General features: G+C 42.0%; 1 protein-coding gene across 8 annotated transcripts in view; it reads right to left on the reverse strand.

Annotated features, from left to right (window-relative positions):
- The window catches only part of Sgms1 (sphingomyelin synthase 1), a 257314-nt gene that overhangs the window by 52976 nt on the left and 183551 nt on the right, over positions 1-20787 (reverse strand). The window contains exons 1-2 of one of the 8 annotated variants that reach the window (XM_029537501.1): positions 15473-15934; positions 14617-14788 (exon numbers count right to left, since the gene is read on the reverse strand). The exons of 5 other annotated variants lie outside the window; for them this stretch is intronic. The gene's annotated coding sequence lies outside the window, so the exon portion shown is untranslated. Of the gene's footprint in view, positions 1-14616; positions 14789-15472; positions 15935-18365; positions 18466-20787 lie in introns of those variants that run through there. 2 more of the 8 variants (XM_029537494.1, XM_029537497.1) reach the window with 2 other exon arrangements.

Here is a 20787-nt window from a genome sequence, read left to right on the forward strand (position 1 = left end):
TGCACTAGTGACTCCTGCTAGACTGTGCACTAGTGACTCCTGCTACACTGTGCACTAGTGACTCCTGCTAGACTGTGCACTAGTGACTCCTGCTAGATTGCTACAATCTGGGGTTGGGAAATTTAGCTGAGTGGGAGACACTTGCCTATCAAGCAAAGACCCTGGCTTTGGTCTGCGGCCAAAGAGGGGATGGGTTGGAGGAGAGAGGTAAAAAGTTTTACTTCACCACTAAAATGAACTATAACCAGCAAAGGAGCCAAGGAGAAAGAAAAGAATCCAGCTACGGCTGACCAGGGCAGGCTCTGTGAATAGTTTACCTTACTGAGGAGAGCTTGCCCGCTCCACCCTTGGCTGTTCCTACCATTTCCCCCTTCTGGGGCCAGAGGGCAGCGAGGAAGGAAGACAGGTGGTTCGGGAGATAAACTCCCAGTTGGCTGGGTAGTTTAGCATTCCCTGTTGCATGATCAGGAAGGATCCAGTGCTTTGGGTACCCCATTCCGTCACCTCCCCAACTTCCTGTCCCCAGCTTCCCCCCCATCCCTTCACCACCTCAGCTCCTCTGCACCACAGTCAGAAAACTCAAGTTCAGGAAGGTAATTTGTTTTCGTTTTCTTTTCCAAAAACTTTCCTTACTCAACTGAAGTTGAAACAAGACAAAAATCAGACAGATTGTCTATGTACAATCACATATATTTTTTCCTAGTAACTTTAACATGGAAGAACCTTGTGAATTAAGAACTGGGATTATATATGACTTCTGACCCGTGGGTTTTGGCTGGCTCCAGCCGGTCTTGGAAAATAGTCTAGTTCTGGAATTGGAACAGAATTAGTACTCTCGTATATAAGTTGCATTCTTGGGAATTGTTTAGAGACATGGAAAGTGTCTGTGGTGTTCCATATTGTAAGTTTTAATGAAGCTTCGATTCAGCAAGTGTCTACACAGTACAATTATGCTTCGCTCCTTTGTTGGCTGGTTTGGTTTTACAAGACAGGGTCTCACCATGTAACATTGGCCTGGTCTCAAACTCACAGAGAACCTTCTACCTTCACCTCATGAGTGCTAGGATTAAAGGCATGTGCCATCATGCCCAGCACGGTCCTGCTTTGAGGGTAATATATCTTAGATACATATGTATAGAAAGCAAGGATTTGAGTCTATGTTCTAATATCTCTTCTAACTTTATTCTGCATAATTTCACAGTTCAGATTTTATAATAAACATTACTTTCATAATCAATAAAGGCTATAAAAAATGGATGTCCTAAAGGTGGTGCCTTCCCCAAATACAACTACACACGAACATGTTATCTACCTACTCCACTCCAGAAAGCTCTCTGCACGCATGCGCTCATCCAACGTGATAGGCAGAAAGTGAGAGGCAAGACACAGTGAAGTGACAAGCTAAATTTAGCAGGCGGATCTGAGTTACACTTCTCAACAACAACCCCGAAATAGTCCGGTCTTACAAAACTAAAGTGCACAAGCTTGTCACTCAGGGCTTCCCAGGGCACTGAGTTCTATCGAATGCTCCTGGGAATCACATGCTATTAAATAGAGTGCCACTGTCTGCTATTGCACAATATCCTGGCACACAGAACTTTGTGTCACTACAAAACTCGGAATGCCCACAAATCAGAGGCAAAGGTCAGCCTCCCTTCTTCCCCTTTTCTTTTTGTTCTTTTCCGTGTTGTTTTGAGCCAGGGACTCACTATGAAGTTCAGGCTGGGTTTCAACATGAGGCTCCCAGCCTGTCTCAGCCTCTCAGGTGTAGGATTAAAAGTATGAGCTATCATGGCCTGCTTAAGGTCAAAATCCAGAAACACGGAAATTATTAACCACGGAAATCACAACAACCTCGAATAATAACAAAGACTCAAAGATTTGTAATAAAAACATTTTCTCCAGTAGACACTGAAATTCTTAAATGCGTTTCGCAATGTGGAATTATCAAAGACTTTAGGTCATCATGCTGCACTGCTGAAGAGAAGGGGGCCCAGGAATGAGTGACATAAGCCTCTTACTCCACATCCAACCCGCAGTTGCCAGGATCATCACTCTATTGCTTAGAGAGACAAAGGCAAAATCTCTCTCTCCTACTTCTCCTTTCACAAAGTCTAAAAATAATCCCACTTATCAGAGTTTCACAATTTCTTTGGAATTTTCTTTTAAACTTCCAGTCTTCTTTATGGCCTAACATCTTAAACGCACACGCCCTTCCTCAGGGCAACAATATGTTAAGAGAGCAGAGAGATCGCTTCCTCACTTGTGCTTTGAGTTAAACAGTATAATCCAACCAGAGGGGAACTCTCAGACTGGAAGGCAAATATTATCAGAGGAAATAGCAACAGTCCCTACAGACAAAGTTTTCCTTTTCTAGGTACACATTTACCTGTTTGGTTTCAATTCCAAAGAGCAGTGTGTCACAAGTCTGTCACAACTTCCTGAGCATAATGTTCTCTAGATGTGGCTCTATTAGGTCCACAAGATACCGAGTCCTTCAAAGAACATGTTGTCATATCTATGCTTTCCTTTTGTTTTCAGTAGGCACAAAGATATTTTTTTCCAACATAAAATAAAAAGTACCGAACGGCCATGGGGTTTGGCTCAGGGGAAATGCTTATAACATGTTTATATTTACACACGGATAGCCTTAAAACACTAGAGTTCAACATGGCACTACATGCCTACTGAAATCCCTTTCCATTTATATCCTGAGGTAACTGTGTAATGGGGTGGGGCTTTTGGAGGTCATCATGATAGAACCCTCACAGATGGGACCAGTGTCCATACAAAAAAACAAGACCCAGGAGGGCCCTTGTCCCCTTCTACCCCAAAAGGGCCTGGTGCTAATAGCCTCTGAAGAAGATGCTGCACTGGCCACTGAGCTAGCCTTCAACTTTTCTACCCTGAGGATGAGCAGACATTCCTGTTCTGTATGGCATTTTTACAGTAGTAGGGGTGGACTGGGACTCACCTCTTCAACATTTGGCTAAACATTCTTTCTTCCCAGGTGACTACACGTTTGAAAGATTTCAGTTACTAAGTCTCAAAGCTGAGACTTTTGTTAGCGAATCAGAAAACAACTGAGTAATATTATACCACTGAGGGCTTTCCATTACTTCTCCCTGTTGTTCTGAAAATAATGTTCTTAAAGTTGCAAGAGTAGTACAGAAAACTGAGTTATACCCTTCTTTAGCTTTGTGTCAACTTAAGAGAACCAGGGCACAATGACTAAAACCAGGAACTGAACACCAGCGTCTCAACAAGGGCTGGAGAGCCCTTGTTTTTTCAGTCTCCTTACATCCTCTGTGCTTGCTTACCCTGTCCTTGTCAACAGTTAGTTTTGCATCTCCTTACCCTCCCCACCAGGTTTCTCTTTCTTTTCTTGTTTCTTAAGACCTGGGCAAGTCTTAAAAACACAGTATTCTGTAGAATCTCTGTCAGTTGGGCCCATCAAGTCTTCTCCTGATTCCACTAGGGTCACGTACTCAGACTAGAGTATCCAGAAGTGAAACATGTCCCTACTTAGTTATCCTAGCAAGCAGTACATGCTGGTCAGCTGCCATTGTACGTACTATTTTATGATGCTCATATGGACTCCATGATTTCACTTTTTAACTGGAAGTTATTTCTATACATATTATTATGGAAAATAAGGAACGAGATAAAAGTTTTGGAGTTGGGTAGTCTTGGGTTCAATGACCTTTCTATCAATTCCTGCCACCAACCACGGGACAGCAAAGTCTGTTTTACCTTCTTGTGTCCTCTTCTGTTCAGCATACTATAAAAGCAAACTATAAAAATGACTGATGTATAAAAATACGGAAAACCACCAGCAACTATAGCTTATGGCTGCTCTATGCCATCATACATATTACTATTACTTTTTGAGTGACTTATTTTTATAGATGAGCCAAAATAATGTTAGATGGAGTGGTACTGTAGTTTGATCTGGAACCTTCCGAATGGGCTCGTGGTTTGCAGATGTATTCTCTAGCTTGTATAGCTATTTTTGGGGGGTGGGGTGGGGGTGTTCAGAAAGTTCAAAAGTAGGGCCTAACTGGAACAAGTAGGTCACTAGAGTGGGTATCCTTGGCAAGATATTAACTACATTCATCATGTTGTGAATAGTGTTCTTCTGTTCCAGACGCCATGATATTCTTGCTCCCAGGACTGACACCAGTGGGTAGAGCCCCAGTAAGCTGGCTGGGGCAGTCAAGAAGCAACATCACATCTCTCAACTTACTCCAGCGTTTTCTTTGGATAAACAGCTGGATAGTAAGAGCTTAGGAACGTGAAGGCATTCACGCTGGGTTTCTAGCACTTTAAACACATGAGGCAGAAGCTGAATGTCTGCTTTCTACCACAGACAGCTTTCCTACCACTGCCTGCAACTACCCGAAGGCAGGTTATGATCACTTTCAGAGCCTTTTGCTTGGTGTGCCTGTTATCACTGCAGCCCTTAACACGCAGCAGACGCACAGCAAGCAAACATCTTCCGCTGTACTCTTCAGAGGTGTTGTGTTTTTCATCTGCTTTACAATTACTCACTTTGAAACCAATCACAAAGTCAGGTGTGAGCAACAAAATAATACAAGAGTAAAAAGAATGTCAAAACTCCTTTTTCAGACATTCGGGCTCAAATTCCACTCTGTTACAACAATAATGGGGACACCAAGGCAAAGGCCCTAACTATGATCATAGTCTGCCTTTGGGCTAGTTAACAGAGAGTGGCAGAAACCGGTGACATGGGAGAGTCTGTGATGGTATCGACTGGTCCCACGAGGGGCTGTGCTTGCTACCCTGTGACATGGGATGGGTACCGTTAAGTGTGGGCTTCCCTGAGCCATCTCCAGACCCTGGTCAGGCGCTTGGAATTTCCTCAGTATCAGATACAACAAGCATAAGATTCAGAGGAAAGAGCACATTGCAATTCCCAAACACTGCCCAAACAGTGCAAAGCCCATCAGGAAACAGTACATATGGGGGTGAGGGAAGGGGGTGGAGAGACCTAAAGCACTGGCACCCCACTTCTGTCCCATAACTCCCACTGCTCTCTGATTTATAAGGATGCTATTTTAATACTTTCCATCCTTGCACAGCTACTGTGAGCCCTGATTAAGAAATATAGAGAAATCTTTTAAAAAAATGAAATACTGCATGGCTCATCACAGTACCAGGAGATAGTAAATTGATAAATGATGAATTTGTAAGACAGACAATTTCCTGGTGAATGCCCCAAAATGAAATCCAAGCAGTTTCAAGACTGAGGCAGAGTTGCTGTAAGGTTGATGTCATCCTGGGCTACATGGTGAGTTCAAGACCAACCTGGTCTACAAAATGAGACAATCTCAATACAAAACAACTAACCAAAATGGAGCTGGTGATGTCCACTGAGAGCAGGGGTTCTCAACCTGTGGGTCACAACCCTTCTGGGGGTCAAATGACCCTTTTCCAGCAGCAACCTGAAATGTCAGACAACACAAGATTCATAACAGTAGCAAAATTACAGTTATAAAGTATCAATAAAATGATTTGATGGTTGGGAGTCTCCATCCAGGACCAGGATACAGATGGCAGAAAGTGCACTTCCATACCATGACCAGGCCACAGTCCAAGTGTCATTTCAGAATTAAAGAACAGGAAAAGTCAACTGACAAAAGTAAATAATTGAACAGCGATTACAGTAAATTACTAGGGTGAAATGGTACGCTATCTAAGATTTCCTTTGAAGTACTGTCTCCTTCAGACCGAGGAGGCAAGAAGAAAAATCACAGGAATCAGGAGAGAGAAGAGGAATCACAGAACATTTGCGCCAATACTGCAAAATAAAGATCTCAGACTTATTTTACTACCTGACGTTTACAAACTGTCATCATATAAGTTCTGTCTAGTCTTTCATGATCTATTGGTCCCCTATTGTTCCAAGAGCATTAGAATCCTTAAGCATGATTTAAAACTGGTATACTGGAATTGTATCTGTCTTCTCCTCAATTTTATTGAAAATAACATATACACATGCACATAAAGTGCTAGAAAATGTTAAGAAAATTAGCCACAGGACCTAGAGGGGAGATGACCGCACAAAGTAAGCCAGCGCTTCTCTAGTGCCACTAAGCAAATGAGCCATCATCACAGGAAGCCAATGTTCCCTCCACCAAACCTCGGGCATCTAACCCTCGGAACTACTCCCTTGGCTCCAGCCATTCACACAACAAACTTTGATCACAGCGAGTCACAATTCTGGAAGTGTACACAAGTCAGCATGGCCCAGACCAACTCTCACCCACATCCACTTCCTCAAACTAAACAAAGCAGGTCAGACAACAGTGAAAAGAGAAAAGAGAGGTGAGAAGATCAAACCCCATAGGCAAGGTGCCTGTGTCATACATGCTGAAAACACAGAGGCATGAGGCACAGATGCGGCACTCTAGCTGTTGATCAAGGAGTACACACTAAATCTTAAATTGTCATTTTCTTACCCAACTTACAGCTTTTCACTCCTTCCTTCTTGTCCAGCTCCAGAGGCAGCCTGGAAACATCTCAGCAACATCGCAATGACAGATAAGGAGGCGGGCCAGGAAGGAGAAATTCCATTTCATAGGTCACTGATCTGTCACCCAGTTGATCAGCAGGCTTGATAAAGGCCCTGAATACTGAGACCAATCAGTAGAGCTTATCAAGGGATCCTTTGGGCCCTTTTCTGACACCTTTCTCTCAAAACCTCAAGAGGTTGTCTCAGTAAACTATAGATGAGAGAGCTGGTGAGATGGCTTAGAGGATAAAGGTAACTGCTGCCAAGCCCGACGACCTGAGTTCGATCCCTATGACCCACGTGACAAAAGGAGAAAAATGGACAGGTGGTTGTGGCCATTAATCTTATCCCTTGGGAGACAGATGCAGGCAGATATCTGAGTTCAAGACCAGCCTGGTTCATACAGCAAGTTCCAGGACGGCCTGGGCTTTAGAGGGACCCTATCTCAAAAAAAAAAAAAACAAAAGAAAGAAAAGGGAAGAGAACTGTCATTCAAGTTTTCCTCTAACCATTTGCATGCACTTGTCTAGACTCAGAAGCACTGTGTATAAACACACACACACACACACACACACAGAGAGAGAGAGAGAGAGAGAGAGAGAGAGAGAGAGAGAGAGAGAGAGAGAGAGAAATTTTAAAATGTATTATGTTGTCACAAGTAACCAAGACTTTTCTGGTCAGATGCTAAAGGTCTATTCCCCAAATGAGGACTCCTTTGATCTTATAAGGGACACTATGCTCAGCCCATCTTCCTGGAGCAAGGTCCTCATTACTCAAATGTTTGGAGAGACATCCTATCTCCACAGACTCTACTAAAAGACAAGGAAAGCCACATGTGACCCAATACTTTGCTGAAAGAGAAAGTAGTTTCCAATCCCTGTGACATCTTTCCTCTGAGTTTTGAAGAGAAACTTGTTTTGCTTGGAAGCTGATCCATCCCCATCTCCTAGATAAGTGTACCTTGTGAGGTCTTTCATTTTGCTTCTGGCTACCAGAAATCCCTCCACTATCTGGTGGGCCAAATCTAGTCAACAGATTGTATCTAAGGACTCAGTGCTGACCCCTGAAGGGCCTGAGCCTGAAACTCACCCTCCATCAGAAGCCCCGTGGATTCCCATGTTAGGAGACTTGGATTCCAGGATGACAATGCACAGAATGGCGTCACATGCACTCCAGGCTAAAACTACACATGCATCCTCAGCACATGACAAGGCAGGGTTGCTACCAACCAGAAACTCAACTCAATTACTCAGCCTTCCCAAAGGCTGTCTTTGTGTTCTTTAAACATATCTGTACAAATTCTGGAGCCAGACATTATAGAATGGAAAGGAAACTAAGTAAGTCTGCGGTTATATTAACTAAATGTGCATTAGGAAGCCAAGCACACTCTGCCATACAGTTACCCCTTCCTTTGTATGAATCAATCTTGAAGAACCATTCTATGTAATTCTCTGCTTTGTCAGTGTCACACTGTTAGCAACCAATCTGATAGGAAGGCTTGATGAAGAAAACACTGGTGTTCAATGACTGTGACTGTGTCTTAAAGTAAGTCCTGCAACAACCCGGTATCATGAAGCCTGTCTTCTAATCAATTTGCACAGACTACTTTATCGTTTTTCATCTACCACGAAGAGCTTAGTGGAGCTGTCTGGTGGCACCTGAGTTAGCATGCATGTAACACACTTACTCCACTGTCCAGATGTTACAAACTCTGGGACGAGAAGAAACTCTTTCTGCCTCTCCTTTCTACCACAAACCTACATTCTTGTGATTACAGCCCCTCCCAAACCCAGACAAAACAAAACCCTTTCATGGTACTAATCTGACACACAGGGGTTTATGTGCTGGGAGTTTGGTCCCTACTGTGATGTTGGGAAGGGACATGGACCTTTAAAAGGTATAGCATACAGTGAGATCCTTGAGTTCCTGAGAGCACTGTGCTGGAAAAGTAGTTAGGTGATTCTGGCAGAACCTAAAGTGAGCCTGGCACAGACTGAGCTTTTCTAAGGGAAACCCCACACTAATTCCTGTCGAGCTCATTGTCTCTCCATGGGAACTCTTCAGTTTGCGCAGGTTCCTCATTCCTGAAGGCCCTGAGCAGGCACCCAGCTCATGGGGCTGCTGATCTTGTTTCCACCCTTCAAAACTGGGAAGTAAATGATCCTTTTGTTACTAAGGAGTGTGCCCTAGTATTTCAATACAGTACCAGGAAACAGACTAATCAATCAATGGCTTACTGTTGCCGTTAGTACCTTTTCTGGCAAAGCAAAGGTTTCATCATTTCAGTGGTTCGCTGGAGTGGTTAATCACAGCAGACTCTGCCACTCCAGCTGACCAAATACCACAGATTCTTCACACAAAAGGCCCAGAGGTGTCTCCAGTGTCTCTGAAACCTCATAAGCCAGGCCTGCACTGTTATCAACATTCTTATCTTTCAGGCTCCCACAGAACCTCCCACTGAGCTCTCAACACTCAACAGCTTTTCTAGACCAAAGATCCAAAGACCTTCTTACAATCCTTCCTCAAAACATGGTCAGGTCTTTCAAACCAATACCTCACGATGCTGGTACCAATTTCTGCCTTACTTCGGGTTTCTATTTTTACGATGACACATGATGACCAAAAGCAAGCTAGGGAGGAAAGTTTGGCTTCCATTGAAAGAAGCCAGGATAGGAACACAAACAAAGCAGGAGACTGAAGGCTAGGGCTGAGGAAGAGGCCACAGAATGGCGCTGCTGCTTCCTGGCTTGCTCCACATGGCTTCCTCAGCCAACTTTCTTACAGAACTCAGCATCCCCAGTCCAGGGATACCAAGATCCATAACGGGCTGGATCCTCCCTCATCAATTACTAATTAAGAAGATGTCTTGCAGCTGGATCTAATGAAGGCATTTTCTCAATCGGGGTTCTCTTTCACATGACTCTAGCTTGTGTCAAGTTGACATAAAACTAACCAGGATCGTACCCTTCACACTTTATACACAATTCAGAGTAAATTCAAGTTAAGTTGTTGGGGTCTCTGAGATATGTCATTGACTTATATAACTCCTCCAAACAGTTATTAAACCACTACAGCTCATGCTTGTCTTACTATTCATCTTCTACTTAATCTTCAGCTTGGATTAATTCCTCTCTCTGTAACATACGGGAATACAAGCAGATGAGTAAGCCATTCATCACTCATTGTCAGTAGTGTGAGATGCCTGGCAATGCCCATCCCGTATTGTTGAGCAACATTTACCAGGACGCAGTTGTGTTTGCTTCTAAACCTGTTCACTCAGGTTGTACTGGTTTCTGCTATTACAGGGTTTAATTAAGTTATTAACTAATAAAATGCAAATATGAGGGGGAAAATGAGCTGTTAATTCTATAAAATTAAATTGAATGTTTTAGTGGGGCTCGATAAGGACAATCAGGTGAGAGAAGAATGCTACCAAACCAGTATTTGAGACGACATCATTATTTTAAAAGGAAACATGGCTTTAAAACCTCCAAGAACTTGGCAGTTGGCTGCTTCTGAAGGTTTTTACTTTCTGGCACCACTTTAAAGAATGAAGGATAGGATGCTGTCAGTGAAACACGGGTGTGGTTCCAGGATGAGAGTAGCCATAGCAGGCACAAATCAGAGCCCAGTTCAGATAAAGTCCCATGACACTATGCATGAAGCTGAGAAAATAACAAGGTTTATTAATTTTTAAAATTTAGTTTTGCATACTTTGGCCAATGAGATGGCTCCGTGGGTAAAGGTACTTACTATAAACTTACTACGTACAAAAAACCCCTAATGATCTTAGGTCAATTCCCAGGGCCCATACAGAGCAAGGAGAGAACCAACTCCAGTAAGCTGTTCTGCATGCATCCCCTCTATATAAGAAAGAAAGAAATGGAATGCTGTACCGTGATGAGTCCCCTCGTTGCGTCTAATGGCTGGGGTAGGTATAACTCTACTATTTTCAGTCTTGAGTGATTTATCATCCAACTGTGGATCTCAACTCTGCTGCAGAGATGAACAAAACAAGGCCGAGGTTCCTTCCCACTGCATTTTCTGCCCTTCTTTAAAAAAGGATCTTTATTTGTACATCTGTCTGCGGGTCTCAAATGTATGCATGGGCACTACATGTATGCAATGCGGGTGCCTGTGAAGGTGACAGAAGGTCCCACTGGAGTTCCAGGTAACTGTGAGTCACCCTGTGTCGGGAAGCTAGCCTGGGTCCTCTGCAAGAATAAAGGGTTCTACTACTATTACTTATTACTATTATTATTACTATTATTGTTACTGAACAGTATCAACACTAACAAAACTTTGTTTCCACAGAGTCTTACCTGTCCTCACTAGCCATCTCTCTAGCAGTCTGCATGTCATAGGAGTCCCTTTGGATAGGGCTGGGGTCCTACCTCTGGTGACTCGCACTTCTGTTACCCTCTCATCCTTATGCAGTCCCTTGCCTCTTGAAGTCTGGGACTTGTCAGCTACGAGCTGGACAGAGCACAGCAAAGACTGACTGGTACCACCACGTTTCTCTTCCCCAGGATGCTTGTCTCCCGGAAGCCCGGTGTTCAGCATCTGAAGTGGTTAACAGGCCAAGAATATGCGAAGCGAAGAAGAAAACTTCAGGTGTGTGTGGAAAGGGTGTGATTCCGGGACTAGGAAAAGTAATGAGCAAGCTGGTCTTAAGAAAAATGAGTTATGCAGCAAAAGGAACTAAACTCAGACCTCACTGTGACTTTGGTAAATTAACATAGCTCTCTGATGATTTTTCTTTGGCTATAAAAATACAAGTACCGCCACACCCGCCTCACAAGATGCTACAGGTGGTAGTACCACAAGCCGTGGAGTGCAACCCAGGCATCGCTGGTGCTCAGAAAACTACTACTACTTATACAAGCCAACTGTCTCAGGCAGCGTTGGATCTCTGTGAAGAGACACCTTGAACATGACATCACGGCCATGACAACTCTTATAAAGAAAGCATTTACTTGAGGTTCGCTTACAGCTTCAGAGGCTTAGTCCGTTATTGTTATAGCAGGAGACACGGTAGGACACCGGCAGACATCATGCTGGAGAAGGGGTTGACAGTTCTACATCTAGAACTGAAGGCAGCAAGAAGAGACACTGGGCCTGGCTTGTGCTTCTGAAACCTCAAAACCCACCTTCATTGCCACACTTTCTTCAACAAGGCCACACCTCCTAATTCTTTCAAATAGCACCATTCCCTGGCCACCAAATATTCAAATCTATGAACCCAAGAGAGCTTTCTTTTTCAAACCACAACACCAGCTCCTCACGCACAGTTGAGTCCGCTCTCCAAAGACTTCTCTTTTTCATGTCTTCCTTCCCTTAGTGTCTGTACCCAAAGACTCTCTTTAAGAAGTGAATGAAAGTAGTTTAAAAAGTCTAGCGAGATCGATCGTTCAGTGGTTAAGAGCACTGTCTACTTTTTCACAAGACCAGAGTTCGATTCCCAGCACCGACATGGAAACTCACAACCATTTACAACTCCAGTGTTGGAAAGCCAAGGCCCTTTCCTGACCTCCATGGACACTGTACACAAGTGGTGCACAGAAATACACGCAAAAAAAAAAAAAAAAAGAAATACATGCAAGCCAAATACCCATATACATAACTAAAAATAAGCTAAACAACAACAACAACAACAACAAAATAACAGCATCCAAAGAGTAGCTTAAAAGTGGCTGTTTCCCTATTCCCCAGTGGCTCCCAAAGCAGCACACTCCAAGAGGCTATAAAGAAAGGTGCATGGGACAAAGCCATCATTACCGAAGCTCTACACTCCTTTTCTGGCATGTTCCTGGGAGCTCAAAAAGTATTTAGCACAAAAAAAAAAAAAAATGTAATCATCCGTTGATGTTTTTTCTCTCAGTAATAAAAGAGGCAGAAGGGCTTGTTTGGTTAATTCTCTGCTTTCCCTTAACTTCTTCAAAAGCAGAGGTCTTTGGAAAGTGGCAATTATTCATTTAAAGTGGCAATTAAGAATAAATATATGTACACTGTTTAGAAAAAAAAAATCCCAAAGCAGACCAAGGAGAATCAGAGTCCAGGCAGAGTTGCACATGCAGAGAGCACACACCCAAATGCTCACAGGGCTGCCAAGACGCCCCGCCCGAAAGCCTGGCTGCCTCTCATACAGAAATGTGAGACAATGGAGCGGGAGAGTCTACAACTGCCTATGTAGATACACTGTTATTAGTCATTAATCTAAAATGGTTTGTAATAACAATAGAATAATAACTAAAAATGTTAAGGGGATAGAGAGATGAACCAATGGTTCAGAGCACGCCCTGCTCTTACAGATAACATAGGTTTGGCTCCCAGAACCCATAGAACAGCACACAACCAGATGCATCACCAGCTCCATGGGATTTCATATCCTCTTTTCATCTCCATGGGCACCAAGCACACATGTGGTGCACACACATGTGTGCAAACACTTTTACACATAAAGTAAGTATTTGTAAATGTATTCTTTTATGAATCTACAGAGATGAGTACAAATGGGTTGTGAAACTTTTCTAAGTAAATTGAGGTAACTACTTCACATTAAAAACAGACTTGGTTTGTCACAACCAAGAATGTTTCAGTAGTATTTTGTGCAAGGTCACATTCTAGCAAGTTCTTGCTGTTTAGGTAGTGTGGTGCTCGTAAAGGCAGCACCTACTGAGTTCTTGATCAAAGGAGGGGTGGAGAAGCAAGGAGAATGTAGAGACCAAGGGACAGTAAATTTATTATCTTTGTTCTTCCTAACAGCTTACATTTCAGGAGAGGATTAATTAGCACTTTCACAAAATAAATCAAGGTAAATGACATATGAAATAAGTCTTGCCATTCAAAGAAAGGTCCACATGAAGTAATCAATAAAACACTGTGTTATATTACACCCGTGACACATATACTCAGGAGGTAATAACAAATGAAAATTTCGGAGCCAAACAATGATTATATAGTAAGATGCATGAGAAGCGTATAGAGAAGCAATCATATATATTTGGAAAGACAGGTTTCAAGAGTCTCGATCAAAGTTCAAAGAAGGAATGTGGACATCACATTGCTAAGACAGTTGCTATTGCTGGGTGGCACTTCTAGAGTCTTTGCATGGTTTTCATGTTTACTTATTGTAGCTGTCCATTCTTTCCTCTGGGAAAGGGTGGTAAGTACAGAGGCCATGAGATTCTGGAACCAGGCTACCTAGACTTTAGCATTAGCTCCTCAACTTACTTGCCTTAAGATCTGGGACAAATTGCTCAACTACTCTGAACTACAGTAGCCTTTGCTAATGAGGGTCATGGTACCGAAGCCATAAAGAGAAAGCATGCCACATACAAAAGACGCCTAGCACATCTTATCAGTAAAAATCCGACATAAAAATCGTAATTTTATGAGGGCAAAATTAGTTATGTTAAAACTACAGACATTAAGTTACCCTACCCCAAGTGCATTCAGGGTCAGTGTTAAGCAGAATATACTGAGAAATAACAAATGTCCTCAGATTCTACCTTATGGCCAAGTTTGATGTAATCGAACTCCCTATGGGCCACACCAAGGCCAGAGGGTGCCTGGGCAGGAAGCTCCTGGGAGGTACAGCTCAATGTGTTGTGACCAAGTCCTAATGCTGCTGCCCAGCAACTGTGCTGCCTCATGATAACAATAATTAACACGTTTTATCTGACCAATGGTGAGACTCCTGAAACCCAAATGCTGTGTTAGAAACACTTATAGCTAATAATTGACCTCAGTGGGATTTCTAGCTTCAACTAGAAACACACAACATAAACCAGGGTCAATTATCTGACATTTGGGACAGCGATGGGGGAAAATTGTCTTCTACCTCACTGAAAGGCTTCATGCTCTAAATTGGGCCCTTTCTCTTACTGGTGATGTAAGAGGCGCTTTCAACTTTGACAAGCTGGAAAATATTTCCTCTTAATTTGCACAATTTGAGAAACTATTTTATCTTACTAGTGTTTGTACATGTACATCATGGGTCAGTGTATGTATGTGCAGCCCGAGGTCATTTCTTTGCCTTATTTTTCAGACAATATCTTGTTACTGAAGCTGGAGCTCACCATTTTGGCTCAACTGCCTGGCCAGCGAGCCCCCAGGGTCCTTCTGTCCCCATCTCGGAATGCTAGATTGCAGGGGCCTGGCTTTTATGTGGTACTCAGGATCCAAACTCAGGTCCTTATGCTTCTGTTGCAAGTATTTTATCCACCGAGCTGCCTCTCCAGACCTACAAACCTGTACAGAAATGAATGACAGACACATTTGCTGCGTTGGGTTTTCTTTCTGAGTGATAACCAGAGACACGCCTCACAAAAATAGCTGTCAGTTTATACATTTTACATTTGCCACAACTGATAACACAATTCTGTTTCATTTGCTCCAGGGACACCTGGTTTGCCACAAAGGTTGCTTACCCTTAGGTCTGTCTTAGTATAATAAATCCTGGAAACTATTTCCAGAAACTCTTTTGTTTTTTTTTTTTTTTTTCTAAGTAGATCCCACTACCATACTCATTTATCCTCCTGTGCAAAATGCCAAAGGAAAATAACCAAGTAAATTTCTGCCAGCCTTATTTATTCAACTTGGTTAACAAGTTAGAAGCCAAAGATGTGATATGGATCAAACTGAAACAAAACTGTTGGACAGCAGAAGCCATTTGTGATCCTTCCCTTGTCAGTGACATAGTTTAAATATCTCCATTTTATCTTTCACGACAATATACTGTTTAGAAAAGACTAGCACAACCAAAATGTAGCAAAATTGTCTGGTCAGGGCTTAATTAGCAGCATCATTCAAACATGGTCGCCCAACTGTGCCCTGAGATGTGCGCTTGACAAACACCGTGGTACTTCTGAGTACCAAGCCTGTTCTCCAGTGTCCCAGCATTCAGATGTTCTTGCTGGGCTAAAAGTCACTCACCAGTAATGGAAGTCAGTCTTGGAGCATCAACATTCAGAAAATTCAACATATTTTTCCAATTGTGGGTTTAATTTTGCTAAATATTATTGAGCCAGTTGCCTTCTGAAAACTGTAATAGTAAACAGTGCTAGTAACTCACAGGTCTACAGGAAAAAAAGGAGACCATAATTCTACTAGAAATTAGGTTATCAATATTTGAGAAATTATTATATGCCAAACCAAGTAAGTACTATAGCATGGTATGCCTATAAGTATTACTGTATCATGGTATGCCTATAAGTTTTGAATGGTCAAAAATATTTAAAATCTGCTCAGTTGTGTGAGTAATCAAGAATTAACTTACTATTTTCTTGGAATTTAGATTGAAGCTTAGTTTATATAAAATGCAACAAAACATTTTAAGTTCAATTTTTATTCATTAGAATCCTTTTAAATTTGTTCACGGAAGAAATCTGGAGAGAAATCCATGAGAGTCAGATTTTTTTCTCTTAATATGAAATATCTTTCTAATACTACTCACAAGAGAATAGCCATCACTAGCCGCCTGGAGAGTTATTGTGAACATAGTACAGGTTCCATCAACACTAGATATAAGTGAACTGTTTGTATATTCTGTTTCCACATGTGTGAGGTAAGGAAGCTATCATTTACTCAGGAGCCCACCCCAGATGTCTAGATGCTAACTGACTAGGAGGTAAGACAGCAGCAAAGAGAGATGTTGCACATTCTAGGGTTGTATCTGTGAGATCCATTTAGTGGACTTAAAATGACCCAAATGAATCTGGAGTCAAGCTTTCTATTCTTGCTCACCTTTGCCCTGCACCTCTTGTTCTTGGTCACAGGAATCCATTCAATCTACCAAGGATGTCTCATGAACCAGGTCAAAGTCCACGGGCTCAGGATACTGAAGTGAGAATTTCCTGTAACTTCTGATCCCACAGATGATCTCACAGGGTGACTACATTCTGATGTTAACAGGCAAAGTCATGCAGAGCTCATCAACGCCAATAAGCTGATAAAGGCCAAAGCAACGGAAGGGAAGGACACCAATGAAGAGCACTCCTTAGAAAAAGACTTGGTAAATGGGATTCTATACAGGTCTTTGTGAATACAGAACTGACAAGGACCAGTGTAGATATCCTGTAACCCTAAAGTATAATTACTCTGCCTCTCAAATAGCACAAAGTATGGTTGGTCAACTTATCTCAGCCAGCCACATTCTTTTATTTTTTTAATTTCAGTTATAAAAAAGATGTCTAATATTCCTAACACTAAAATAAATGCAATGGTTTTAGTGAAAACAAAAGGCCTGAACAAAGGCAGAATAAATGCAATGTACATCAAGTAAGAGTAATTTTTCACACTTTAAATGTCTTATGTAGGTCAGTGTAACAGACAATGTTCAGGGAAGGGACAAAGAGAAATGAGGAGAGGGAAGGAGAAGAAAATCAAGTGCAGAGCCAGATTATGGAAATAAAACCAAAGGGACAAAGAAGAGTGACAGAAACTAAAAAGAAACAAAAGGACACAGACAATACCTCTAACTTACCATGCTGCCACAGTTGACGCTGTGTGATTTACAGGGCTGGGGGTGTGGAAAGATGCAAGTAAGGTGAACAATACTGCATTGAATCTCAAAAATAGCTATGAGAGGATTCCCAGTGTTCTTACAGGAAAGGAATGATAAACATCTAAGGTAGTGAGTATATTAAAGAGTACACACACTGCATGTACACACACTTATCCCGTCACTGTGGATGTCGGGCATATCTGAGTTTGAAGCCACCCTGGTCTATATAGTAAGTTCCAGGCCAGCCAGGATCACACTCTGTCTCAAACAGTCAGACAGACAGACACCTTACAACTTTACTGTGGTTCATAACTTAGTATAATTATTACCAGTATATCAAGAACAAAAATTAAAAATGCAGATTCGGTTTAAAATAAAATTTGGTGTCCTTTTTAGAATCCAGTTGGGCACTGTTTATCTAGCAAGGTTAATTTAACCTCTGGTCCAGAAACCCTACTGACAGGAATTAAATGAACAAATCTAGCAGCAAAATGTATACATAGGGCAGAATATAAGGAATCTAATAGCTGAGCATATACATAGGAATAATCTGGCAACTATTAAAATGGCTAGAAAGAGACAAAGGTGAAATTATTTCCTCTTTACTCATTTAATGAAATAACAAACCATCGCTAAAGTCAAAAACCAAGATTTCCATGTGTGGTTAGACAAGATCTCCAAAATACTGTAAGTATAGAAATCTTAGCTGCATAATTATAGATAAAATTTAATGCTTATATTAAGAGCAAATGGTGATATGCCACAAATACTCCCTCCCCTTTCTGGGGAAAAACCCCACAAGTATATTAACACATTGGATGGCAGCCTATACATCTCATTAATAGCTTCGGTAAAGTTTGTGTACTAACCACGAACATGTTTTGCTTTTATTTTTTTATGTTATCTTTGTTACCAGGATGTAAGATTATACGTGTCTATTCTGCTTTATGCAGTTCTCCGACAAAATCTAGTTTAAAATATAAGCAGAAAACTTAAAAAGAATTTATAACAAGCCTTAATATCTGAACTGTCCTCAAATCCACCTAATGAGTATCAGGTCCTTCAGGGCTGCAATGAGGTTCGGGTAACCTAAGAAGGGCCCAGAAGTGGAGAAAAGAAGGCGAGGAAGAGGAGACAGGACAACTGGGAGTCAAGGTTAAGTAAGGCTGGGTATGTCTAACATACCAAACAGAACACTGACTTACACACTGCACTGTCTTGTAATGCAGGAGACCACAGAGAAACCTAGCAGGCCAAAGCTGTGGAGGAAGGAGCTGGATCTCACGTCAACAAGAAATGCAGTCGAGTAAACAGAAAACCTACCTGGTGAATAAAACCAGAGTCCTGGAGTGTATTATCAAACTCTTCCGAGAGATAAAATCCTCTAATGGTTTCACAGGCAACTCCAGCTTCAGCTGTGTCATGTACCTTCACAGGCATTAGGCAAGACATGTGAAATGTCACCGGGCCATGTGACACTTGATAAAAGCTGTTCCAAATGCCTCCCAAGGCTTAGGAGGCAAACAAGAAACAGAAATTTAATCTTCAATCGGACCTCAGTATTGAGTCACTACAGGGACAGGCCAGGAACAAACTAGAAGTTTTAAGAAATGTGAAACAACTGCCAGGATGAACAGAAGAAAACTGGAGTCCTGTGGAGACAGAACCTTCTCTCCCTGCGTCAGTACTGAGGAATACCTAAAATACTTTTAATGTACACTCTTGTACTTTAATTATTCAATTATGATTTGTCTCCTATTTGCCTGAATAGGCATTTGTAAACGCTCTTTCTTTCTCTGCATCTATGCTAGTTTTTTCTTTACTATAGCACACCTCTTGCAACACACATTCACACTTAACATCATCCTTTCCCCTTTTCTACCTCATTTCAATACTTAATTATTGATATATGAAATAATTATATCCTCATCAGTATGCTGGTGCTGCCATCTCTGAAACTTCCTGGGAGCACAAGGGAAGCACATATGTATTCTACTGAAAGTCAGCATGAAGATCGCTGGGAAAGCGTCATGCCTGTTCCTGCAGTTGGCTTTCTCCCCTAAATAGTCACGGGGAACACTATGACTATTTGCCTCTCAGGAACAAATTCGCCCTTTACTACTTGACTGACAAACTCCCATCCGGGACCTGACCTACATGTTTGTTTGCTTATGTACCTTGTGAAGGTACCACAAGTGAAGACTTGTGGGCTGGCATGATGTCAGCTTGAGTTTTGTGGGCAGGCCACACTGGAGACACTTTAGAGCAAGGAGCTACACTTCCTGGCTCACTTTGTGGCTCCAGGGTCCTTACAGAGCAAACTGCCTGCCTTCAACAGTGTTGGAGCAAGATGCTTCCTGGGTGCCTTTTCCCTCTGAATTGTCATCCTTGGCCCTCCTAAAGAAATATTTTCAGGAAGTTCTAAAGGTAGTTTGTAGCAAGTTCTACTAGCAAGGCACCATATTACTTTCTTGTCTATGCAATGTGCCAAGATCACATCCTCTTCAGTGGGGTATGAATCAAGATCTAGAGAGCTCAGCTGTGAGAGGCACTCCTTTCCAGTCCCAGGCATGGTGACTGCTCACTAGATTAGCTATATTTGGGTTCTGTTTACATAAACGTACAAGGTACGTTTCATACTTAACCATGGTAACATCTACATTCTTTAAAGGCTGAATTCTCAGTTGACTCATCTTCCCCCAACTGTTTAGCTACACAGAGAAGACTTCACTGAGAAAAGAGACTCCCTTATTTAGTCAGAGTTTGGCACACTGCTGGCTAAAGAACATGTTACTACCCTACACGGACGGGCACACGACTTAATCAGATGACCTTGTTAAGTTCTCAAGAGAATGAGTCTGGGCAGAGTGACAGCCCAGGAATGACATGGCATGGAATCATGAGAATCCAAAACTAGTGGGTAGACACTCTAAGGAAAGGGTGACATTAGAAGGCTTGCTTTGTTTTTTGATTTTTTATTTGTTTCTTCAAACCAGGGTAAAAACATTCCCTGTGGAGTCCCTGCGCAGATACCCCAGCCCATCCCTTGGCTCTTTTCCTAAGAGGATTCCCCTGGAGTCTTTACAGGCCTATGAAATTCACAGAGCACATCACTTTGAGGCCCAGCCCTGTTCAAAATATAAACGGCATTCTCTTTGTTGGCTCACTGCTAAGAAACAACTTCCTATCTCTGACTTTCCCATGGACATAAAGTAAATGCATCTGATTCCTCTTTCTGCTGAGATGTCTGCTCCTTAGAGCACAAGCTAAGGCTTTAAGAAGTATCTCTCTCTGGTCCCTGGACTGATTATCCAGCAGCTCAGCACTTTAGACTCCACACTGACTTCTCACACATGAGCCTTAGCTCACATATGTAATCCCAGCATTTGAGAGGCAGGAGGATTGTCATGAGTTCAAGGCCAGTCTGGACTATACTGTGCTTTTCAGGACAACTAGGACATAGTAGTAATAAGGGCCCTGTCAAGAAAGAAAGAAAGAAAGAAAAGAAAGAAAGAAAAGAAAAGAAAGAAAGAAAGAAAGAAAGAAAATAGAAATAGACAATACACAACATACAAAAATCACAATTAACAGAAGTTAACTACAAGAGACCATTTCAGTATAGCAGTGGGAACTTAGGATGTAAAGAAACTTTAAAACTACCACGGCAACTAAAATGTTCAAGGTATTGGATCCATGCTATGATCTGAAGAACCAAATCAAAGTGTATTTCATACACTTCCAAGAA

Source organism: Mus pahari, chromosome 1 (genome assembly GCF_900095145.1).
Source record: "Mus pahari chromosome 1, PAHARI_EIJ_v1.1, whole genome shotgun sequence".
NCBI lineage: Eukaryota > Metazoa > Chordata > Mammalia > Rodentia > Muridae > Mus > Mus pahari.